The following is a 25,241-nucleotide window of genomic DNA, read 5'->3' on the forward strand; positions in this document are numbered from 1 at the left end:
GAACTTTGCTGTTCCATAAGGAAAACTTTATTTTCATGCTAGTTTTAACAATGCATTTTTTGAGACCGCAGTTCATAGTCTACCTGAAGTCTGCAAGGCACATAGGTCAACACTTCCAGTCCTTTTGATAACTGCTAGTTACACATCCTTCCCCAGAAGCCCAGATAAAATAGACAAATCGTATTTTGCAGATTAAAAATTCTATATGTTTGAGCTGGTCTTATTAAATCCAAGGTCTATTCACTGGGACAAAAAAGTTGATTTCAATATGAAAACATATTAACCCACTGTAAGTTTAGCTTTAGCACAGTAGTCTAGTATTATTCAGTTTTAATTACTCCAGCAGGCTAATCTTAAGTCTGATAAAACATGTTAGAATGAAAATTTACAATGAGAGATTTTCTTATGCATGTGAAAATCATCAACGCTTGATCTACGTTTGTAAATATCACATCTGTTCTGCACAGACTGGGCAGTAAACAAGTATATTCTCACAGAGCAGATAGCTGGTGGATCAATAATGCAGCACAAGGATTCAAACCCTTATATCTCTGCTCTAGCCCAGCTCTGAAAATATGTAAGCAAATGCCCTTCCTATAGAACTAGCACTTGATATGACACTAAGTGGCCTCACATACAGGGCTCAGTACTTAATAAATAATCATGCTGCTTCCATCACATACCTAAGATTTCTGCAAAATAGGGATGAAACTTTTCTAAAGACGCATATAAAACCCCCACAGCCACAACTGTCAGTATTCCTTTGTATTGTGATTAAAATGCACTATTTCATTTTCTTTTCTAACAAGTGATTTCAGGTGAAATAAAACATAATTGTGAGCCAGAGCATTTCAGAACTTGCAAAAAGCATGTGAATGTGTGAATGGGTAGAAAGTGCATTACATAAGGTTTTTAAATTTTCATAAAAACTTTATCTAACAGGAAGGTAGATTATACATTTTCAGATATAAAAACAACTGTGTTTCTTCTGGCCAACTTAAAAAAGGACAAGTTCCTAGTGAAGTTTCAGGGCTCCTTCCAAATTCTTTCCCTGAACAACCAAATGCAAAATACCCTTTTCTGCATAAAGATTGTTTGCAGTGCTTACAGCAGCTTGTGTCAGTCACCCATGTCCAATCTAACTGACATAGAATCATAGAATGGTTTGTGTTGGAAGGGACCGTGAAGCTCATGTAGTCCAACCTCCCTGGTGAGAAGGGACATCTTCAACTAGAGCCCCATCCGACCTGACCTTGAATGTTTCCAGGGATGGGGCATCTACCACCTCTCTGGGCAACCTATTCCAGTGTTTCACCACACTCAGCGTAAAAATGTGTTCTTAACAACTAGTCTAAACTTCTCTTTTAGTTTAAAACCATTACCCCCTGTCCTTTTGCTACAGGCTCTGATAAAATGCTTTTCCCCATCATTCTTATAAGCCCCCTTCAAGTACTGAAAGGCCACAATAGGGTCTCCTTGGAGTCTTCGCCAAGCTGAACAACCTCAACTCTCTCAGCCTCTCTTCATACAGGAGGCATTCCAAACATTTGCCCATTTTCGTGGCCCTCCTCTGGACCTGCTGCAACAGGTCTATGCCTTTCCTGTGCTGAGGGCTCCAGAGCTGGACATGGTATTCCAGTGTCTCATCAGAGCAGAGGAGAGGGGCAGAATAACCTCATCCACATTTTTACTCCTCCAGTGAAGAGAAGCTATGCTGCTTCAGACTGTCAATTACATTAACACTAACAGGACCATTACAGAATTTCTGGTAGTAAACACAAAAAGTAGTTTATGTTTTCTATTATCTATCAAACACCTGTGAAGTATCATCTGTTAAATAATCATCTAGAAATAATCAGCTCTATACAGATATACGTTGATTGTTGCAGCTAATGCATCTCCAGGACACAGTGCATGCTAGCACTTATTTTGAAGGCCAGTCCATCAGCTACAGGTTTACACTATACATGTTCTCCGTCATACCTTCTGTCCACATAATTTGACTTCATGTTCTCTTCCCCCAGCTTGCTTATTAATTCTGGATGGCAATAAAGGACAGACTGATATAACACTGTACTGTCACCCTGAAATCAAGCTCATGAAATTTGAATAATGGACCACCTATTTGAGATATCTGGTTTCCCAAGTTGTCCAGTCACATAGAATAGCTTCAACAATTTTTGTAAATTGAAAAGAATGAATGTTTTTGTTCTTTTTCTGTGAAAAGGTGTGGTATTAACAATGAGAAAAATAATAATCCTAAACTTTTGGATTAACTTTGTTTTTAAAAAAAAATCTACACAATATTCTAGGCAAGGATATTGATATGAATCTTTGGATATGAATCATAATAGCAGATTTTCACATCAGGTATTTGATTCCATCTCTGAACTCTGAAGCTTCTGCAGTGTGAGTGGCAGCAGGAAATGGCTTTCAAACTCTTCTAACAGATGGAATAAAATCTGCCAGGTTATTAAATTACCACACAACTATTTTTAGTTTCCATTTCTAAATCCTTTTTCTTCTTTTGTCATATAATGTCATTGCTAATCAAATCTCAAAAGCATTACTATTTTGAGAAACAGAAGCTTCAACTGGCAGTTTATTATCCTTTGCCCTGAATGTTTTTTCTTTTGTTGGGTTTCTTTTTGGTTGGGTTTGCATTTTGTTTTTTTGGCTAAATTATGAAGTATTTATACAAAGTATGTATTACGAAAATGGAGAAAGTAAGAAAAGTATAAGTTTATAGGAGCTTCAGGCATAAAAATGTTTTAGTTTTAGTGATGAATAATCACTGTTAACACTAACCTGAAACTGTAGTCTAGATAAAAGGTAACTGCTAGCTGAAAGCTAACAAGTAGAAATGCCCTCCTAATAACTATGCCACGAAAAGTGAACTGGCTGTAGTAAACCATATCAGAACTGCAATATATTTTATTTTTGATGTACTGTGCTTAGAAAGAGAGGAGGCTGCTCAACTGTTGTGAAAATTAAACCAATTCTTTCCTCCTCCCTGTGAACTCAATCATGGTGGCAGATTTTCTTAGCACACAAAGAAACCTTTGAAGGCAAATTTGATTGTAATTAAGTGTTACAGAAAAAAACCATCTCTTTGTTAATCTACCAACCTAAATGCTTTCTTCAAACATGAGGTCTATTATTACAACTACAGCTGCACTACAGTACAGAAGCGATGATATAAGAAGAAAGTGTTAAACACTATTTACTAGTATTACCATAGTAAATATTGCAACACTGAGAGGAAGCATATTAATTGTAATGTGATTAAGTCAACTGTCAAATTATGGTTTTACTTAAGGATAACAAATTTCAATCAACTAAGGAATTAAATAGCCACTTCCAAATTGATCCTATATCTGATTTTCAGTAGTGCATTACACAATAATCAGCCTCAGACTGAACAGAAATATGCAAGTGAAAAAAACCCCATGGAATGCACAGAGCGATTTAGATTGGACTGATCCTATACAGTGGATTTGTGACTTCTGAAAGCTGTATTGATTTATATCACTGCCACAAAAGCAACACAAAATAATGAGCAAACCCCATATTTTTGTCCAGTTCTATTGAATCTCCTAGATGAGAAGAAATGTTTTGTTTTTTTTTCTTGAGACCACTAAACTGACTGATGTTGCTCAGCTACAAACAGATAAATGTATCAATGGATGAGGCTTCCGATTTCTCTCAAGAAGAAAACTGCACACGCATCTCAATTAAGGCATGGAACCTGCTGAACCTTTTCTAGTCAGAGAGGTAAACTGTGAAATAACTTTGCAAAATGGACAATAAGGTATGATTTCTTAATAGTGTAAACACTATGCATTAGAATAGTGAACTAGATAAGTTTTGCTTCTTAAGTCATATAACCATTGAAAACGCAGAAAAATATCAGAGCTTATAAATTTTTTCAACATTTCCCACTGTTAATAATATCTTTGATTTTATGCTTTGTAGCAGAGAACCATAATAGCAGTTCTCAAAATCCTGTGCTTTTTATTCTTACTATTGACTTCTCCTTTGATGATCAGGGGAAAAAAGTCACAGAAAATACATTTTTTTAAAAAACAATTAGTCTGAGAGATGAATTTGAAGGGCTATCCAAATGAAACATCTTCAGAGAAGGTGTCAATAAGGAAGAATGGAAAGAAGAAAAATTGTGCTTTCAAAAGGCAGAGGTAGTAATAAAACCTCCACTAAATGCAAGTCTCCTATGTCAGCGTATTTTCAAAAAATTCATACTTTAGGAGTTGTACACTAGTTCTGTCCAATGAAAAGAAACAATTTAAATAAGTTTCATTCCTCAGAGCTGTATGTGTTCTATTTATTTTAGGAAATATATTATCAAAATAGTATCCTTCAGATCTTCCAGAAACAATTGTCTTTAGTGTTTAATTGTCATTTAAATCTAAATATGATATGAAATAGAAAATCTCTCTTTTCTATTATAGCCTTGGCCACAAAATAGTTTACGGAGGGAGTAATTAGGTATAAAAAAATTAGAATATGTAATTTTTTAATTTAAAATGTAATATTTTACAGTTATTGCAATATGATATTGCATTGTTTAAATTACAGCATAATAATTCATTTCTGCAGCATTCAGTGGCACTAGGCCTTTGGCCTCTTGCCTAACAATACACTAGACAAGAATTATTACATTGTAATTCACACGCTGCCATGCCTTATTGCTTAATTAAAGCATAACCCTTCATGACATGACAAGCAATTTGATTGTTACTGTAGTGGATTATTATCCCACCTAACATATTTTAGTTTTACAACCTATTATTTTTTGTATATCCACTGAAAGTTATCAGAACAAACACACAGATGTATCTTTTTGTGTAAAGCTTGAGGAACAGGTTTAGGAAGAGTAGCTGAGAACACAAGTTTTTTGTGTTTTTTTTTGTTTGTTTTGGGTTTTTTTTGTTAGAGGTGTTCCTTAAGTAAAATTTGCATTTTTTAGCTTCATTTTGCTTCAGTAATTAATTCCTGCAAAAATTTGCAAAATATTAAGATTCAAATATCAGATCAGCTAGCTGCCTCTGTGATGTGGTACTGTACAACTACCTAAAAGGTAAAGTTATGCTATTTTGTTGAATTCTAATGTGGAACTAAACAAAAAATGAGGCTGAGGTTCTAGTGTCTTTAAAATTCCACACAACAAAGTTCCTGGTTTAACTTTGTTTCAGTATAGCAGTTAGCTATTCTGTGGTCAACATTAAGTAATTCCTAAAACATTTTTCAGGAACAGGTCCAATGTTTCTCATACTGAAACCTGATAATATAGAAAAGGCAATCAGTTGCTATTAAAACACATCTGATGTGTCAATTACTAAAAATTGACTGTGTGAAATTTTACTTTTGTAAAAGTCAATGGCAAAACTCACTGACTTAAGTGAAACACTTGTTCATGAGCTGAAATGAAAAATGCATCAACAGCTTTGAATACACACTTTAATATTCCATACTACATTATAATTATTTTAATTCATTTAGCTATTTATTTCATGCCTTCACGTGTGCCTGGAAGTGTGTAATATAATACAGCCATTTGGCTATTAAATTTTTGGCAACAACCAAATCTAAAATAAAATATGCAAACATGGAACTCTGAAGTTATGTGTGAACAAAAGCCTGGAGAAGATACACAGGCAATGCATACAAAATGCATGCAAAACAATTTTAACATGGAAATTATACATATATCATACCTAATAGATGTACTACAAGTTTCATATAATATCAAGGTGCAATTTAATGAGAATCCACTGAACTCTGTGTGTCTGCAAGGTGACTGGGTTGTCCCTGAAACTCTATCTCTTCTATAACTATAAAATGTCTATGATGTGTCTGTGAAATAAATGAAACAGCTGCAGTGTTTGATCATATGCTGGCAGTTTGTGTACAGATGCAGAATGTGTAATAAGGGCACACTTTATTAACTTGACTGATGTTCTGCTATTTTACTGGTTCCAAAAGCCAAAGGAGATTAGGCTCCACCATGTTATCCTGAGAATAATTTATTGTTGCAGCTATTAAAAAAGAAATACCTATCATTAATGTTTAATTGATTAACATAAGCGATAGATATTCATTGGCCTCAGCAGATCTGACATTTGCAATGATCTTTAAAGCTGGTGCTATAGCTAAGATTATTCTTTTGAGTTAGCCAAACCCACATTTTAACTACAGCTTAAAACAGCTGTCAACACTCTGTATGTATGCATATGTTTCCTGTTAGTAAATATTTCCACAGATAAGAAGTCTAGTGAAACTTATGGTGAGCTTTTACTATTTCAAAAGTATGAAAATACACAAATTCAGAAGTCCTGACAATACAGTTGGATGTTGTCTTTAAAACATTAAAACATTTTGGTTCTACCAAACTGTTGATGTTTTAAACAATTCAGGTTTCTCAAAGTAGCCAAATTATATTTCCACAGGCCCAGAAATAAACAAAAAAAATGTTGTTAATACCTAGATGTTATGCATTCATAGATATAATATGGAAATCACAATAACATTACAAATTATAGGTAAGTATAAAAGTTCACAATGGGTTACTTTGGACAAAGATCTGTATGACAAAGAAGATGAAATCATGAACTTTTCTTTCCTGAGGTGTCAACTTATTTCTAATGATGTTCTGTGGATTAGGAATTACATATTAATTACAGACAGTGTTAGAATGGTCATAAAAGATCCACTAATATGTTCGCACTAATCCTAGAAGTATGAATTTAGAAAAGGGCATTTAAAAAAGCTACCTTTTTTTTCACTTCATTATTTATTTCCCATCTTTGCTCCTAGTCTTCACTTCTATCTCTGTAGTCTAAATTTAAGTTTCATTTCACTTTGTCCTCATATTTTTATTGGAAGAAGTACAAAGATCTGGATTCTAGGTCAATCTGCTCCCAGATTGCTTTCTTTTGTAGTCTTACGTCAGAAATACACATTTTCATAACCTTGCTGGACATCTCGTGTAACAATGCCCTGTTGTTACTAGAAGACTGAACAAACTCTTCTTTTTTTTGTTCAACTACAGCACATGCGTATTTGAGAATCTCAGCAATATACAATTTTATCCCAAGTTTCCCTTTTGGGCTGACACCAAAGCAGAGATTCAACAGACATTACTGCTTTCCAGTATATATTGGGGTTCCAAGGCTGACAAGTGTAAAGAAGTATTCCAGTTTTGTTTGTTTTGCAGGGTAGCGTATATTACTGTAGACTGTCTTCTTTTAAAAAGGGAAATATTTTGCCTGTTCTCTACCACTGCATTTTAGATCACATCGTATCCTCTAGAAGATGAATTGCTTCCCTGAGATCAATTATGTATGCTCATGGGGAAAAGTATCTGAATCCCAACAGCTGGGAAAACAGAAAATAGAAAACAAGAGAGATATAGCAAGCAGAGAGGTGTTGATAAACAAGGACTCTTGAGATGAACTGGTGGCAAACTCACAGCCAAGCCTCTGAGGAATGGGAAGAACTCAGAATTGCCTGTATCCTTTATCCTACTTGAAAAATTTACTGAAAACAACTGGAAAAAGACAAAAGAACTGACCTATAAGGGCATAGTATAGTTTTCAGAGATTTATTTATAAACCTTTCTCTAATTCTCTTCTGAATCTTCTGCATTCAAAAATAACCCTGCTAATTTGTGTTCAGATAAAATATTTTAACCTGGACAATCCAGGGTCTCATTAGACCTTAATGTGAGGATAAAATGCATTCAAAGAAAAATACATCAGCCAGGAGTTCCTACTATGACAGCATACAATGTTGTCAACTGGGGTTTTTCTATAAACATCTGATTGGGCAAAATGTTACATTTAATTAATTTTTCTGGCAGTCCTTTTTCTAAGGAACATTACATATCACTGCACCCAGTCCCCATATGTGATTCCACCCCTCCAACTCCCCACTCTCACTCCCCTTCTGAAGTCTTACTCTTTTGTTGATATTAAAACACAAAGCTCCAGTTCCATGTTCACCACGATCAAACTATCAAGTTCAAACATTTTGAGGGCTTGGCATACTGCTGTTTGGTATTTCTGCTGTGGTAAGCAGAGATTTGAATTACCCCTCCTAAATTGCTCAGCAGCCCACAAAGAATTTAAAATATCTCCGAAGCTAAACTGTTCCTGGTCCACACACACACACACACACAGTTTGTATATATGTTGTATATATGGTTTTCCCCATAGATCTGTGCACTTTTCAGATAGATCTGTTTGTATTCAGATTTAAGGATATGTCAATAAGCATTTACACTTTAATCATCTCCAGTACAGATATTCCTCAAGGAAATGTAATTCCTCTAGCTGAAAAGCTTAGCACCATCAAATAAACTATTGGCTTCTTTTTAGAATACTAAAATATCATCTCTGAAACATGTTTAAATCTTTTTAGACACCTTGAATACTTTCCATTTCTAGAAAAGTGTAAGGTAACAGGTAAATGAAAAATATAAAGACGGAAACTAGACAGATCTCTTTCATGAAAATCTGATGCCTACCTCAAGAGCTCCATTTTCACTGAAATTTGTTAGAAGTCACCAGAAATTAAAATTATTAATACAAAATTAATAAGTTCCTCTTAAAGTGTTATAAGTTCTTAGATTGTTGGACAAAAGCTGGTTTCTGAGACCAAATAAGTTATTGTTATATCCTGGATTACTCTTTAAACCATAGAGAAATCTTTATGTAGATACATGTTTGGCCTCATTTCCAGTTTTTTTTCTTGACTGCTTCTGGTACTTCCTATATACCATTTGCAATGTAAATCTTCTGCCAAACATCTTTCTGATAATGTTCCAGTGCCTTTTGTTCTTGTCCATCCACAATGCTCTTATCAGTGTTTTTTTGTTTAATTCCACTTCAGCTTAGATGAGAATGGACTTATTCAACAACTTCAGTGACTTCATCTTAACTGACTCCAGAATGCAAAGTAAAGTTCATTATTGAGGTACTAAACTGAATCCTAGAAATATACAATTGCTTAATAAACTCGATAAAATCTGTGGTTCTGACTTGGGTCAAAATTAAAAGAACATTTACAGATAAAACACTACTTACACAGTGAAATATCGCACTTTAATACCAAACAACTTCTGTCCAGAAAGTCTATATTGCTTTGTAACACTATTTGTGATCTACAGAGTCATCCACTGACTTGCACGATTTTCTCATTTTTGACTAGTGAATATTGTGTTATTATTCAACCATACATCACTGAATTAAAAATGCTGATTTTCATAGTAAAGCAAATGTTATGTCTAAAACCTGAGGAGAAGAGTTGACACCCATGGTAATAAATGCTCAATAGTTCTGCAAGATTTTTCCTCTCGGCAAAAGACATGATAGCAGAATAATTTTTCTGAGGTTGGTCTTCTCCTACCTTTTCTGATGAGTTGGCTGCAGAAAAATGTATAAATGCAAAGCTCAATTAACGTAATTTAGGTATCTTTGGATGTCAATCATACTGTTGAGAGGTGGGACTTCAGGGATCTCTGTGCATTAATTAAGAATCTATCTCAGAAGAGCAGTCATTACACCTAAGGACCAAAAATAAGTTTTAATTAGATTCTAGAAGACAGTATGTCATATATATATGAATCTAGTTCTTTAGGTGAAAAATGAACAGGTATGAGGCATTATTAGTAACAAGGCAGAGGACACAAATCTGTTGCTTTACTTGACTTCAGAATACAAAAGCATTTTCATGTATATGCCTGCCTGGAAAAACTGGACAAGTCCTATAATATGATGTGGACACAACTCAGAATTCAGCCATGTTGTATGAATGGTAATGTGATAATTAGACTCCCATTGAATTACTGACCCTGAGTTGACATTGAGGGAAGGTTATTAAACAAGTGAAGTGAGATTGTATTTCCCACTCATAGCCAGTTTGTTTTCTTTTGTCGAGGCTATCTTCTAACTCCATATGCAATAGGCAAAACAATGTAAGCTCAGCAAAAAGGGGCAAATGGGCTTGTGCAATACATCAGTTTCATTCATGGAGTTATACAATACGTAGGCAGTTGTTGGCTGGCCTTAGACATGTCAAAGCTCAGGAGAGGTTAAAAGCTAGCTGTGCTAACTGGTATCAGCTGCCCAAGAGTGCTTTGCTCATGGCATGACTTAACTAAAGACAATCAAATATTCTGCCTAGGACTCATTAGGGAAATAATATATAAATAATTAATTATATCATTTATAAATTAAACGAAAGAAAATAAATTTTAAAAGCCGGTCTGGAAAATAAACGTCAGCTAATAACTCAGGCATGAAAATGGGTAACATTTAGAGAAGTTTACATTCTATAGAACAAGAAACATATTGTTTGTTGATGGCTGAAATAAGAAATATAATGAACTACTAAAAAAAAACCCCAAACAACAGACTGCTTTAGGAAGAATGAGACAAGGGAAAAAAAACCCAAATACAAGGTCCAACACTGAAATAGAGAAGAAAAAATTACTCATAAGTATGGGATTTCAGTGTTACAAATACTGTATTACTATTATATTTCATGGTCTTTTACTAAGGTATTAATATTTGTAAATACCTCAAAGAGACAGAATTTTTTCTCAAACATTTGTTTCAGAAACACATTAAAAATGTCCTACCTAATCAATATACCTGAGTGGTAATGAAAAACAGCAGCAAATACAACAACAAAAAGCTGCAGCTATTACTGGTGGATTGTTTAAACAGTTTTCTTCTAAATAACTGTGTAGGATGAAACTAATACTACAGTGAGGGAGCAATCAGTCTTTTAAAGACATTCAGAAAAATGTGGACAACAATTTATGTTAATGTCATTATTAAATATTTCTAATAATTCTTGCTAAAATGCTTTCCCACAGATTTTTCCAGTCAGGAGTTATTTGCTCTACAACAGACATAGAAGCACTTCCCCAAATTTAGTGACTAGGGATATTACTGTCTTTACTAGAAGATTTCAGTGAGTAGACTCGGACCATCAAATATGATGTCAGTACACACCAATATGCCCTTGAGAATGTTAGTACTGAAACTTGCTTTTTAAAAGCTGAGTTTTTATTCTGTGACTTTGAGGAACTGCAGTGCAAAATAGAGTATACCCTACTGCTATGGATACGTGCATAATACTAATTCTGATACCTACTTCTCTGTAGACTTAAGTTTTTTTTCATATGACGATAAATTTCAGGAAAGTATATGTTTAATACTGGCTGGTACCAAGTGTACATATTTTTAAATGGGAAGGGAAATAAATTTATCCAGGGTTTGTCACTTATATTCTCAGAAATGAAGCAAAGTAGACTCTTGTTATCTGTAGTCTCCTGCCAGTCATATTTAGTACATTACTTGTTAACTGCTTGTCCTGATTAAGAAGATGGCAGAGATAATAGACACACTAAACTCCAGAACAGACAGATAATCTTTGTTCCTCTAAACAATGATATGAATGTAACAATGCTTTGATTTGCTGTTATTCACAAGGGACAACGCCAAGAAGTGAACCAGAGGACTGCTAGCGAAGTATGGATTGCATGTTAGCAGCATGGTGCCTTCTCAGGCCTTTACTTCAAGTTTCCTAGTTTGTTTCTTCTCCACTATGTTGCTTTGGAAGCCAGCCATAAAAGAGTCTAACAGACAATAAAATCTGGATGATCTACTGAACTGTGACTGAGATTTGTGACCTGCTTTAAACTGAATCAGATTCAACAACAAGACTTCTTACAAGCAGCTCTCACCAAGAGCTTGGCAGAGTGTCAATACTGTTGAACTAAATATTTGACAAAAAACTTGCCGAGAACTGCATGCTATCATGTATTATCATTAAAATAACTTTTGAAGCCAGATGAATTCACATGAGAAGGATAATAAAAGTAGCAATTCCAAAATGTTTCTTAACAATGGAGAGCATGATATAGCAATTAAATTACATTGCACAGACAATCAGAAAGCAGAACGAGACTAAAATTACTTCAGGCACTCTCTTGGATGACTTTGAATCCTTTATTCAAGGTTGAAAGTTTGACATCTTGTCCAAAATCTAAAATCAAAGCTGTATATCAATATGCTCAAGCAAGTCATGGAGATGTGCCAATAAACATAATACCTAACTTTTAACTCCTATTAACACTTGGAATCTTAAGGAGTTCCTGCTGAAAGGGTAGTGATGTCAGATAAACGTTTATGCAAAAACTGTACAGAAGTGTGTAATAAGACACTGAAAAATATAAAAGTATATAGAAAAATGAATGTGAATGTAAATTTAAGTTAAATTTGGTAATAGCAAAACAGAACACACAGCAATTTCTTCATAGCCAGCACGCTCTATGGACTGTCTCTGTCTTCCCGAAACCCATCCATTTATCATACAGCATTGGAGTCACTTTGAAAATGATTCCATTGTAGTCAGCAACACCTAGATTGTGAATGGAAGTTATTAATCAGACAGCAGTACCACAGTGTTTTCTACTGTCAAGACAACAACCACTGCTGACTTTAATGAATAACAGAAGAGTTTGTTTTAAATTAGGATGCACCTGTATGTGATAAATTTGGTTTCATCATTTCACTGCCACTTTTTGCTACCCAATTAGCCTTTCTGTTTGACAACTTTTTCTTAACTTTCCTAATCTGGGTTTCTGCATTGGTTTGTAGGATCACAGCAGAAACATGACAAAAGATATTATATTGAAATTTAAATTTCCTTCATTATTGATTGGCAATTTTTTGGTTTTGATTACATAATTGCATTGTTAAGAATTGAAGAAGGAACAGTGACATATTCTATCTGATGAAACACTTGTAAAAGATGCATGATGGATGCATAAGGCACCAACCGGCATGAAACTGGGGAAAGAATTTGAGAACAGGGATACAGTCTAAAGCTAGGTCAACCGCTGGATGCAATTCTGCAAAAGTGCTACTAAGGTCTGTGGCTTGAAAGACAAGCCTGCAAGACAGACTAGGAAGGGACCACAGGTGCAGCTGCCCCTGTGCTGTCATAACAATAAATAAGGTTATCTGTCATGATCAAGCCATCTGGAGAAGTACTTTATACTGTCCTAAATAGATGCTACGCATTTATTTAAGATTGCAGAGAATGCTTAAAACAACATTGATTTGATAAGAAATACTTTGTGTCCTATAATTAAAGTCAGTATCACAGTAAATGTGCAGGCAAAAACTGTGGGGAGGATATTAAGGATATTTTGGTATTATTGATTTATAAGTGATGATACACAACATTAAAAAAATTAAAACAAATGATAGTTCAAAATGCTATATACAGCAGCTACAGCAGAGCCTTTCAGTCAAGTACTGAAAGCAGTGATCCAGCCATCACTGCCTGTGTGTTTTATTCCTTCTTACAGAAGTTATTTAAAGCAGAGGCCAGTTACATCACTATACATCAACAAGTCATAATGTAAGAAAAATAATAATCTTCCCTGCAAATAGCAAGTTCACAAAAGTAATGCCACATCTATCCTCTTTTTCTTGATGGCAAGGTATATTCTTGTGATTAAGAGCATATATGTGAATCCAGCTGATCATGGGATGATCTGTGGGATAAAAACTAAATTACAACTGAATAACAGGATCTGGATTGAGACCCCTTCTGCTGTAGAACACAAAAAAAGCTATGTTAAGGACAATTTTTTTCAGGAAACTGAATAATCACCACATTTATTTTTCAATTGCTATCTCTTTGAACAGTCTTTAGTATAGTGTACCCTTGGTATGCTCCCTAAATGTCACAATGGGAAAATAAATGACAAGTATAATTTTTTTTCTAAGAAGCAGACAGGTAGATTAAGATATATTATGTACTATACTGATAGTCTATAGTGTGTGCAAGTGAAGCCAGCACTGGAATTAATTCCAGTTCTTTTGTTTTTTCCCCTCATGACCTCTCTGCTGGCAGACTCAAAATCCCCTTAACTTTGCATATGTAAAATATGAGTGATGAGGACATATTTGGTACTCTGAGAAAGACCTGCCTGTTACCTGTTCTCCACATTAAATCCACTTCAGAGCAAAAAAGCTTCTGTTGCAGTGTTTTTGTCTACAAGCATAAGGTTGCTGCAGCCTCAAATATAAACTCAATGAAGTAGCTCTTTCTATGGCTATGGGTTCTTTCCCTGATAAACAGCATAATGAACACATTTCTCTCTAACACCATCTTTTTGTGGCCTGCAACATATGGATCCTGATAAGATGGCATTGGGTTGCAACTGTTAGCCAAGCCTTTCCTATTCTGCTTCAGAAAATAAAGGTACCTCTTTCTGCCGCCTACCTTCAGTGGCTTCCACAGATGAAAACAGCACCTTGTCACAGATAGTTTTCTAACAGTTTGGCAAACCTTCAATAAAAACATGATGTCTTCAAGCATAGATCTTCCCCTTAGATTCAAAGATGCAGTTTAACTGAGCAAAGGCATTAAACCTGAAACATTTCCTAGCTTTATAACCAACAAGAACATTAACTAAGGTCACCACAGCTTTTCAGTGCTACTTATTTAGCACCCTTGAATCATTTCACCTGCTGTTGGAGCACTGCTTACAGTAAGACAGAAAATTAATCAGCACTTTGGCACTTGGGTTGGCTGGCTTATGTGTTAAGAGCAGGAAAGTAAAGACCTCTTTAAAGTCACTTTTCTTCACCAGCAAATATAAGTTGGGGCAGGGTAATAGCCTTTGAATGTTTCTAGAAAGCAAAAGAAAAAAAAAAAAAAACCCACCAGACTTTGCAACAAGAATGAGCAGTCATATGAGCCGAAAATATTCTCTAGAAAGTCAACATTTCTTTACCATGTGCTGCTTCTGTATATTTCTCTATGTCTAGACTGTGTAGTAAAACATCTAGTTCACACTACAGATTTAAAACAAAGTGATCTGTACAATGATGGTGAAATTGCCCTTTTAGCCAAGCAATGATCTGCATAGGTACCTACTCCTTCTGATCACCAGAGTAAAATTTGTAACTGTCTTCTGAGAGAATCAAAATGAAAATAGGCTAACAGGGTGTTCAGTCAGACTAAAACAAAGCAACAGCAGTATCCTTGTATACCAGAAGAGTAAAATAAAAATTAAACTACATGCATGCGAATTTCAGTTTTTTATAGGCACCTGTTAAAAGTGTAAAGCAATAATGAAATAAAGAATATTTATCTTTCACTACCTTTACCTTGTGGCTCACATTAAGTGTGATAATGACTTTCTGTGTGCATAACACTGCTTCTGTTCACTGTACATAACTAATAGGAGTGATGCCCATACCAAACTTTCTAATTCTAACAGGCTGGCTTTACGTCTACGTAAAAATATCTACGCACATATTTGTTATTACAGTTACTCAACCGCTATCTAAGTCAATAGAGTGATCTTTATCAAGACAGCTTGTATTTATCACACTTCATGTGCTTGAATTGTACTTCACCCAAGTAAGTAAAGTCCAAGTAAATTCTTGATTGATTCTGAAGTTAATCATATGGTTAGCTAGCAAGTCAGCAGAAACTAAATTAATTACCAAATTATTTTTTATATAATTATTATTAAATACTATTGTTTTAAGGTTTGTTTGTTATGTAGTCTTAAAATGGTAATGCTTGGCTTAAAATGGTAATGGTAATGTACTGGTCACTGTTTGTAATCTAACCAAAGTGCATCAAAATGTTTTAAAAGCACATAAATCCCAAAATAATTCATTGGAGACACTCTTTTCTGACAGACAGAGTGAAATAAAGCATGACGATGACATTATGTCATCCTGTATCTTTTATTGAAACTCTAAGAAGTGAAACCAAGCTGTTCCTTACTTGCTGTCCCTTTCCATCAGAATAAGGATAAGAGCAGGAAAAAAAGAAAAAACAAACCCTAAGGTTTTTCACAAAACCCCCTAACCGATTCCACTCACTTCTCTTTCTTCTGTGAACAGGAAAAGCTCAAACCAAACTTAAAAGAAATTCAAAGAGAATTATCATAGAATCTTGGAATCATAGAATGACCTGAGTTGGAAGGGGCTAACAGGGATCATCTAAGCCAAGTCTTGTCCCTGCATAGGACAAACTCAAAAATCACACTGTGTGTCTGAGCGCATTGTGCAAATGCTTGTTGAATACTGTCAGGCTTGGCACCATGACTGCTTCCCTTGGGAGCCTGTTCCGGTGCTCCACCACCCTCTGAGTGAAGAACCTTTTCCTAATATTCCACCTAAATCTCCCCTGCCTTTTACTCAGGTCCTATCGTTGGTCACCAGAGAGAGGAGATCAGCGCCTGTTCCTCCTCCCTTCCCTCATGAGGAAGCAGGAAACTGCAACGAGGCCCCTCTCAGCCTTCTCAGCCGAACAGACTAAGTGGCTTTAACTGGTCCTCATACAACTTCCCCTCTAAACCCTTCACCAGTTTTGTGTCCCTCCTCTGTACACTCTCCAGTACCTTGATACTCTTTTTGTACTGTGGCATCCAAAACTACATACAATACTCAAGGTGAGGCTGCAGCAGTGTGGAGTAGAGCGGGATAATCACCTCCCTCAGCTGGCTAGCAATGCTCAGCTTGAGACACTCCAAGACACAGTTGCCCCTCTTGGTTGCCAAAGCACATTGTTGGCTCATGTTCAACTTGGTGTTAACCAGAATCCCTACATCTCTTTGTTCAGTGCGGCTCTCCAGCCTCTTTTCCCCAGTCTGTATGCACATCCAGGGTTACTGTGTCCCAGGTGCAAAATCCAGCACTTCCCTTTGTTAAACTTCATGTCACTGCCAATTGCACAGCTCTCCGGTTTGTCCAGATCCCTCTGCAGGGCCTCTCTGCCCTCAAGAGTGCCAACAGCTTCTCCCAGTTTTGTGTCATCTGCAAACTTAGTAAACCTTCAAGTCCTGCATCCAGGTAATTTATGAAGACATTAGAAACTACTGCACCAAAGACGGATCCCTGTGGAACCCCACTAGTGACTGGTCGCCAGTCCAATGTAAGCTCATTTATTATGACCCTCTGAGCCTAACACCTCAGCCAATAGTTTACCCATTGCATTATGTGTTTATCCAGCTGGATGCTGGACATTTTGTTTAGGAGGATACTGTGAGAGACATTATCGAAGGCTTTATTGAAACCTAGAAAAATTACATCAACTGGGTTCCCTTCAGTCAACAAGGTGGGTGAGCTTTTCATAGAAAGAAATTAATTTTATTAAGCAGGACCTTCCCATTGTGAAACCATGTTGGCTGGGACCAATGACTGTGTTGTCTTTAAGGTGTTTTTCAATGGCTTCCAGAATAATCTTCTCCATAATCTTTCAGGCAATGAAGTGAGAATAACGGGCCTGTAGTTACCTGGGTCTTCCCTGCTGCCCTTCTTGAAGACTAGGACAATATTTGCCAGCTTCCAGTCAACTGGTACCTCTCCAAATTCCCAAAAGCATTGAAAAATCACTGAGAGAAGTCTTGCTATGACATCAGCCAGCTCTTTAATTACCCTCGAATGAATCCCATCAGGCCCCCATTGACTTACAGGGATCTAGGTTCAGCAGCAAAACCCAAGCAAATTTGGGGTTGTATGGGAGTTTATCATTTACACAGTCTTGGTCCTCTAGCTCTGGGTGCTGGAGGTGTCCAAGCACATCATCAGTGTAGAAGATTGAGGCAAAGAAAGCTTCAAACATTTCTGCTTTGTCTATATCCCTGTTTATGTGGTGTCCATGCTTGTCAAGTAATGGTCCAATGTTATTTCTGGACTACCTTTTGCTGTTAACATATTTTAAAAAAGCCCTTTTTTATTGTCCTTCACAGTGCTGGCCAGCTTCAACTCTAATTGAGCTTTGGCCACAGAATTTCTGCTCTACAGTAGCGAATAGCATCCCAGTAGTCCTCCCATGTCACCTGGCCTTGTTTCCACTGGCCACACACCATTCTTTTATGCCTCAATTCAAGCAGAAGATTCCTGCCGACCCAGGCTGGCCTTCTGCCTCAACTGCTTGACTTCCAGCATTTCAAACTGCCTGGTCCTATGCTTTTAAGAGGTGGTACTTAAAAAGTGACCAGCATATATGGACAACAGCACCTTCAAAACCTTTTTCCCAGGAGACCTTACTATGTAGTCCCTGAGCCACCTGAAATCTGCTTTCCTCATATCAGAAACTGTAAAAACAAACTCTCAGAAATGAGATTTTTCTTTTTTGGGCATCTATGTTTGAAATAGTCTACATTTGCATTATGATATACTGTTTTTCCACAGCTCTTCTTCCTCACTGAGCAAGGAACGTGCTCTGGGCGGGAACGGAGATCATTTAGTGAAGGATGCTGTCACTCTTTCATATTTCTGACAGATGTTGCAAAATGTGTAATAAGGAAAGCAGATGTTATCAGAAGGGCTTTTTTAAATTGAACTATTAAATTATTAAATAAGCTATTTTAATTTCACTATTAATTAATCTATTGCTATGTAGAAATGGAGTCTAGATCCTGTTACAGACTTCCTAGAGGATACTGCACATTTCCTAAAATATATTTCTCACAGCTGGTACCAAGTGGTGTATTCCCTGTTTCTGGGGCCACGGGGCTAACTTGAGACTTTTTCTTCTATTTGAAGAATGATGAACACTTGCAACATTAATGTTGCTGTAATATTAAGCTGTGTCATGAACATACAAAGATCTATATGATGCTAATTCTCCCCAAAAATAGGAGTCAGCATCTTAAATTGTGTACTCAGATTAGTGGATTTTTTTACTTTACTCCATAGGCTTAACTGATTTTAGGCTTAGCCTTGCAATAATAGAACTTCCTGGATTTCTGACTCACTGAAGTTTTTAAGCCCCAACATGGGTGCTTAAAATTCCCAGATAAATATTTTTATCTGTGAGGTAGGCAAAAGGGAAGCACCACTTTTTCACTAGTTTGCGTATGGAGACAGACTCTCAATGTTGATCTACAGAGACAGATAGAATACGTGTGGTGCTAGCACATGAGCTCCGTACTGAAATGTCAAGGTCTTATGGGGCCAGTTTCCTGTGCAGTGTCACTAGAATCAAAGTAGCAGAACACATACTTGGGCACGTGAGCACAGAGACTTGTTTTATAAAACCTTAGGGAACTTGAGAACTTTCAGGCACTGGAGTTTGTGGAGTAAGTGTGAAGAATCTATACCAGGATTCCTTGTGAATCCTCTTCGCTCCCTGATTCTTTCACTTAGCCCTATCCATCTATGCCAGGTCCTACCAAAAAATATGGATAATAACCTCCTATTCCACAGGCAGATTTCAAAATTAATTTAATAATAATATGTGAAACCTATACAATAGTGGTGAGTACCAAACAAAAGCTCTGGCAGAAAGTAATAGCTGTACTGAGTAGAGACTTGAAACTGTGCACAGTCAACAAGGCCTTAGGGCACTCGTTGTGCCAAGATAATTCAACAAAATGTCAAAAAGCTGTTTACTCATCCCAGCCCGCTCCTGCAGGTAAGTTGGCTAAATATTAATGAAGAAATCTGAGTTCTGTCAGGGTTCCCTTCTTGGTCTGCACACAACCAGGATATCAGAGTATGATGAATACATGTAATCTTGCCCTTGCAAATAAGAGTCGTTGAAAGCACATTGGACAATGCTGCTCATATTCAAAATACACCATGCAGACTGTTTTTTTTATTGCCTGTTCTGGCTGTATTGGCTGAGATGAAATCAGAAGTCCATTTACTGCCATTTGATTGTGGATAATGAAGCATTTAAAGTTTGACTTTGATGATATCTAATTTGTAAATAAATCTATCTATTTAATTTATCAAGGGCAAATCTATTTATCAAACCACCATTTTGGTAGCCATTATAAATTCTGTTCTTTAAGTATGTTCAGTTAATTCTACAAGAGTAACTACTTTAATATTGTCCATCTAATTTTTTAGCTTACTTTAAATGATTCCCGCAGTAATAGGATCTGTCCTACAATGGTAGGTAAGGTGATGCTCTTCTTGTCTTTTTTAATTATTAGAGGTCTTTTAAGCTGCACTGAAAAAGACTACAAGGATATTCAATGCAGAATATTACAAGATGGAAAGGTACAGAATCAAAGACTTGCCTGCAGGCACCAAGGCCCCTTGTTACAGCAGTTCTTTTTACTTGTACAATTAGGATACTTGTTTGAGCCTGATAAGATTTCAGTGCATATTGCATTTATTTCTATTTTATATTTATGCCCTGTGACAGCACTATTCATATGGAATGCACAGGGCGAATTTACTCATGTCCTAATATGAATAAGTTGGTTGATGTCTCTTGTGATAAACTGTTGTGCATTAAAATTCTTCCCCTTGTATAGGTTTAGAATTATACCAATGAGACAGGACATTGCTAGGATCTTTTGACGCAGCAAGCATCTTATTTTCTTGCACTGTCCTCTAAGAAAAAAAAATCATTTTAAGTTGGAAATGGTTGAGAGAGATAAACAAAGAAGACATTGAACACTTCACATTAAGTTTAGACTTTTCATTTTCTGCAAAGCATTATAACTGCATGTAATAACATAAGGCTTTGTTCTTTGTATAGTAGCTTTCAGTTATCTAAAAACACACGTTGTAGCACCATGTTAAAAAAAGAATATAATAGAATTTTCTGTTAAAGTTGAAAGAATTCTATAAATGTAAAGAAGAAAGAAAACAAAAGGAGAACTACATTGCTAGCATGTGGTGTCATTAGTAGAGGCAGATCTCTAGCTGTCATAGACAAGATGACAGAAGTTACTTCTATCAGTTTTGTGGACTATTTATATATCAAAGTTATTAACACTCTTGAGCTTGTTTAAAAAAATAAATCCCATTAATCTCAAGTTTTAGGCAGGAAGCATATCCTAAAGCAATTTTGACCTAAGTCCATGATTCATACCTGAAAAGCTGGGAAATCCTTTTAGGAAAGGAAACACCAGGATAGTGTAGAACAAGCTATGATGGACACACCTGGGGTTTGCTTCTCTGTGTGCAAGAGCTGTGATAGACGTAGGTGACACTTTCACTGTTTTGATGATAGAGTAGTTCAAAAAGCAATTGCAAGTGAAAAATATTTCAGCAACTTGGTACTCTTACAGTCTGGTAGCTACCTAAAATTGTTGTGTTTCCAGGTTTATGTAACATTCTAGCAACAGCAGTAACACAAGATAATGTATTTACACAGGTGGGCCTCAAATTTTTGGAAATATGTGGTAGAAGCTGCACATGAACATTAGAGGATGTGTAGTAAGTATTCCTGAAGATGGCTATAAAGCTTTTTTCTTCAGCTCAGGTAGCTCATATATACAACATGTATTTTTCTATTAAAAGACAGCCAGAATGCACAGAAGAGATGAGCTAAACATTTAAAAAAGATGAGGAATTTTTCTTTTAACTTCATAGACTGAGATGCACAAATGTGATATTATCAGGGAGAATGGAAGGCTGGTTTGGAGGGAAGGGAGCATCCAGATTCCACTGCCCTTTTTGGGCCAACATTCTACACAGCCTTCAGTACAACAAAACTGAAGAAATAGATTCTACTATGGAAGACTGCAGAGGTGTGAATACAGGTGGACAGAATTATGAATAGGAAGGAACTGGAAACCAAGATGTAACCCCTGCAGATTGTGGAAGTAATGCTGCATACACAGTTAACATTCCAGAGTCTTCTGACCTGTCTTTTAGACACTTTTACAAAGAAATTTTGACAGGCTCTTGGTGTCCTAACCAAAGCTGCTACCACAACCACTGAAATAATGAAACCCATTCCATAAATCCATAGTTTACAGACGTAAAGGCAAACCAGTTTTCTACGGTAACATATTTGCATATATACTTACTTCTTACATTATTCTTATGCCTATGATATGTGATCCAGCAAGACACCCAAAAAATAATTATAAGAATGCTGTTGTCTGCATAAAATCCTATTTGCTTACAAGTCAGCAGGCAACCTCCAAATTCAAATTTACACATCCCTGAACTCATGATGTGTGTTGAGGGATCAGAATCAAATCAAAGCTCTAAGTCTCAGTATCAGAAACTGCTAAACAAGCCAAGTCTATTCACTCACCAAAGTTAGGAAGAACGTGTCTTAATAATACAAAACTGAAAGAAACACTATAAAAAATAGATTTTTGTTTGGGGGACAAAGGAAGTTTTACATAATGTTATATTGCTCATTGATGGAAAGTTACGTATTGCATAATTCTGATGTTTATACAGTGTGGCTTTATAATTCTGCAGTTGTCTTTTTAATAGGCTTTAAAGGAATAAAATATATTTTGCCACTACAGTACAGTGAAAGCTCCCTAAATCATTATAGCCCTTAGAGAACTTTGAAAGAAAAACAGGATATGCAAGTTCTATTGTATTTACAGTACAATTAAAGTAATTATTGTAGTTGCTACAGTAGTATATCTTTTATAAGCCCATTGCTGAAGTGACACCTTGGATAAATAATAGCTATCCAGTGAACTGACTGGAGAATTTATTTATTTTTAGAAGCTATGGATAGCCTTACAATTTAAAAGAGAAAATAAAGAAATTATTTGCAAATAATATCAATAAATATTCTAAATATATAACATAGCAAGGAACATGCTCAGTGGATATTTCTTTTATATAATACTAATGCATGTTTCCAAATGTGTATACAAAAATACATAATTTTTAAAATATTACTCTTATACAAACACATCTTTGTTTTTCATTTTAAAATTGAATTGATGACTTCTCCCCGATGCACTTTTTTTTGTGTTTTTAATCACAAAAGGTAATTTTTTATGTGTTTGTGTTACAGAAATAATTTTCATGTTTTGACTCTTGAAATGACTATCTCTCCAAATAACACAAACCTTGATTTTTTTCAAGTAAACATGTCATTAATATGAAAAAAAAATCTGCATATGATTGCAGTGAAATGACTTATAATGTCAGAGATACAGAATTTCAGTGTCTGACAATAACTTACAGATCACTTGCTATTAAAAGTTCATGATCCCAATAGTTATCAACTTTGTATAAAAGAAAGGTTGCAGTATTTCCCTAGCCCTGGGGAACCGCTGCAATGAGACAAGTGATGGGGTCCTGGACTGCCAGTGTATGTTGCTTTTTAATCAAGGGCCATTATACTCAAAAAAACTTACAATTTCACCTGCTACATGAAAAAAAGTAAGACTTTTTCTAGAGGAACTTCTATACTATTCAACTGCATTTTCCTAAAAATGAAGATGTCAGTTGTTCTTTGGGTTGCAGAGAGAGCAACAAAAAATCTAGATGAAAAAAAATATAATCAGTCTTTTTTCACTGCCCTTGTGGAAAAGCTTATGTTTTTTTTTATTAGTTCCTAGATTAAAATTGAAATGCTTCTCTGAATACTTGTTAAAATCTTTGACTGTCGTATCTAACGAGAATAGAAAATTTCACATATTGCTCCCCTTTAAAAAAATATAGCTATAAAAATTTGACACAAAAAAAAATTGGTTTAGAAAGTATTTTAGAAAATCTAAGAGATGAGGATAACTGCTTTTATTTTGACGAGGTATCATTCAAAACTTCAAAAAAGGGATTTCTGCCTTTGAATGAACCAAAACCACAAGGACATATTCACGTTAAAATATCATTTTCCATCCACCATCTTTATCAGCACCGTGATAATTGTTTTTTTCTTTGGACTATATCTTAAAAATTCCCCACGTGGAGGAAAGCAAAGCAAATTTCTATTCAAAATGTGTTCAAACACAGAATCACAGAATCACCAGGTTGGAAAGGACCCACTGGATCATTGAGTCCAACCATTCCTAACACTCCCTAAACCATGTCCCTAAGCACTTCATCCACCCATTCCTTAAACACCTCCAGGGAAGGCGACTCGACCACCTCCCTGGGCAGCCTGTTCCAGTGCCCGATGACTCTTTCTGTGAAGAACTTTTTTCTGATATCCAACCTGAACCTCCCTTGGCGGAGCTTCAGGCCATTCCCTCTTGTCCTGTCCCCTGTCACTTGGGAGAAGAGGCCAGCTCCCTTCTCTCCACAACCTCCTTTTAGGTAGTTGTAGAGAGAAATAAGGTCTCCCCTCAGCCTCCTCTTCTCCAGGCTAAACAACCCCAGCTCTCTCAGCCGCTCCTCGTAAGACTTGTTCTCCAGCCCCTTCACCAGCTTCGTTGCTCTTCTCTGGACACGCTCCAGAGCCTCAACATCCTTCTTGTGGTGAGGGGTCCAGAACTGAACACAGTATTCGAGGTGCGGTCTCACCAGTACCGAGTACAGAGGGAGAATAACCTCCCTGGACCTGCTGGTGACCCCATTTCTGATACAAGCCAAGATGCCATTGGCCTTCTTGGCCACCTGGGCACACTGCTGGCTCATGTTCAGTTGGCTGTCAACCAGCACCCCCAGGTCCTTCTCTTCCGTGCAGCTCTCCAGCCACTCTTCCCCCAGTCTGTAGCACTGCATAGGGTTGTTGTGCCCCAAGTGCAGGACCCGGCATTTGGTCTTGTTAAACCTCATGCCATTGGTCTCAGCCCAGTGGTCCAGCCTGTTCAGATCCCTTTGCAGAGCCTCCCTACCCTCCAGCAGATCCACACTTCCTCCCAGCTTAGTGTCATCTGCAAACTTGCTGAGGGTGCACTCAATGCCTTCATCCAGGTCATTGACAAAGACATTGAACAGAGCTGGACCCAGTACCGAGCCCCGAGGAACCCCACTTGTGACTGGCCTCCAGCTGTAGTTAACTCCATTTACCACCACTCTCTGGGCCCGGCCATCCAACCAGTTTTCAACCCAGGAGAGTGTGCGCCTGTCCAGGCCAGAGGCTGACAGTTTCTGAAGCAGAATGCTGTGAGAAACTGTGTCAAAGGCTTTACTGAAGTCCAAGAAGACTACATCCACAGCCTTTCCCCCATCCAGTAGTCGAGTGATTTTGTCATAGAAGGTGATCAGGTTAGTTTGGCAAGATCTGCCTTTTGTAAACCCGTGTTGACTGGGCCTGATCACCGGTTCTCTTGCATGTGCTTCGTGATAGCACTCAAGATTACCTGTTCCATGACTTTCCCGGGCACTGAGGTGAGACTGACAGGCCTGTAGTTCCCTGGATCCTCTCTGCAACCCTTCTTGTATATGGGCACAACATCAGCCAGCCTCCAGTCTAGTAGAACTTCCCCAGTCAGCCAGGACCTCTGGAAGATGATGGAAAGGGGTTTGGAAAGGACATCCGCCAGCTCCTTCAATACT

General features: G+C 36.7%; 1 protein-coding gene across 18 annotated transcripts in view; it reads right to left on the reverse strand.

Moving 5' to 3' along the window:
* Nucleotides 1-25,241, reverse strand: part of TENM3 (teneurin transmembrane protein 3) — a 1,341,795-nt gene that overhangs the window by 604,051 nt on the left and 712,503 nt on the right. For 17 of the 18 annotated variants that reach the window (XM_054065066.1, XM_054065065.1, XM_054065064.1 and 14 more), the window contains exon 8: nt 9,427-9,583. The exons of the other annotated variant lie outside the window; for it this stretch is intronic. The gene's annotated coding sequence lies outside the window, so the exon portion shown is untranslated. The remainder of the gene's footprint in view (nt 1-9,426; nt 9,584-25,241) is intronic. 18 annotated transcript variants of the gene reach the window in all.

The sequence above is a fragment of the Cuculus canorus genome, chromosome 4 (assembly GCF_017976375.1).
Source record: "Cuculus canorus isolate bCucCan1 chromosome 4, bCucCan1.pri, whole genome shotgun sequence".
Lineage (NCBI taxonomy): Eukaryota > Metazoa > Chordata > Aves > Cuculiformes > Cuculidae > Cuculus > Cuculus canorus.